General features: G+C 39.7%; 1 non-coding gene across 1 annotated transcript; it reads right to left on the minus strand.

Moving 5' to 3' along the window:
• Positions 1-840: 840 nt before the first annotated feature.
• On the minus strand, positions 841-948 carry LOC130983887 (small nucleolar RNA R71). The gene has a single exon (XR_009087857.1). It is a non-coding gene; the product is annotated as a small nucleolar RNA R71 (small nucleolar RNA).
• Positions 949-1,538: the final 590 nt, after the last annotated feature.

A 1,538-nucleotide genomic window follows, 5' to 3' on the forward strand; every position in this document is an offset into this window, starting at 1 on the left:
ATCTTTTTCAAAAATCACTTGATTTCTTTCCCACTCTTATTTTCGAAAATTAATTAGTGTTTTTCAAAATGTTTTCAAATTCTTTAACTTAATTTTCGAAAAAAAGCTCCTCCTCTCTTCTCACATCCTTCTATTTATGGAGTACCACTCCTTCTCAATGCACAATTCGAACTCTATCTGATTAAGTTCGAATTCTTCTACCATCTTTCTTCTATTTTTCTGTTCTTCTGACACCTCAAGGAATCTCTATACTGTGACATAGAGGATTCCATATTTTCTTGTTCTCTTCTCTTTCATATGAGCAGGAGCAGAGACAAAGGAATTCTTGTTGAAGTTGACCCTGAACCTGAAAGGACCTTGAAGCGAAAGCTAAGAGAAGCTAAGGCACAATTCTCTATAGAGGACCTAACAGAAATCTTCAAAGAAGAAGAAGACATGGCAGCCGAAAACAACAACAATGCAAACAATGCAAGGAAGGTGCTGGGTGACTTTACTGCACCTACTCCCGACTTCTATGGGAGAAGCATCTCTATCCCTACCATTGGGGCAAACAACTTTGAGCTTAAGCCTCAATTAGTTTCTCTAATGCAACAGAATTGCAAGTTCCATGGACTTCCATTGGAAGATCCTCATCAGTTTTTAGCTGAATTCTTGCAAATCTGTGACACTGTCAAGACTAATGGGGTTGACCCTGAGGTCTACAGACTTATGCTATTCCCTTTTGCTGTAAGAGACAGAGCTAGGACATGGTTGGATTCACAACCTAAAGAAAGCCTGGACTCATGGGAAAAGCTAGTCAATGCCTTCTTGGCAAAGTTCTTTCCACCTCAAAAATTGAGTAAGCTTAGAGTGGAAGTCCAAACCTTCAGACAGAAGGATGGAGAATCCCTCTATGAAGCTTGGGAAAGATACAAACAATTGATCAGAAAATGTCCGTCTGACATGCTTTCTGAATGGAGCATCATCGGTATTTTCTATGATGGTCTCTCTGAACTGTCCAAGATGTCTTTGGATAGCTCTGCTGGAGGATCTCTTCATCTGAAGAAGACGCCTACAGAAGCTCAAGAACTAATTGAAATGGTTGCAAATAACCAATTCATGTACACTTCTGAAAGGAATCCTGTGAACAATGGGGCTAATCAGAAGAAAGGAGTTCTTGAGATTGATACTCTGAATGCCATTTTGGCTCAGAACAAGATATTGACTCAACAAGTCAATTTGATTTCTCAAAGTCTGTCTGGAATGCAAAATGCACCAAGCAGTACTAAGGATGCTTCATCTGAAGAAGAAGCCTATGATCCTAAGAACCCTTCAATGGAAGAGGTGAATTACCTAGGAGAACCCTATGGAAACACCTATAATTCTTCATGGAGAAATCACCCAAATTTCTCATGGAAGAATCAAGAAAGACCTCAACAAGGTTTCAACAACAATAATGGTGGAAGAAACAGGTTTAGCAATGGCAAGCCTTTTCCATCATCTTCTCAGCAACAGACAGAGAGTTCTAAGCAGAACACCTCTGACTTAGCAACCATGGT

The sequence above is a fragment of the Arachis stenosperma genome, chromosome 5 (assembly GCF_014773155.1).
Source record: "Arachis stenosperma cultivar V10309 chromosome 5, arast.V10309.gnm1.PFL2, whole genome shotgun sequence".
Lineage (NCBI taxonomy): Eukaryota > Viridiplantae > Streptophyta > Magnoliopsida > Fabales > Fabaceae > Arachis > Arachis stenosperma.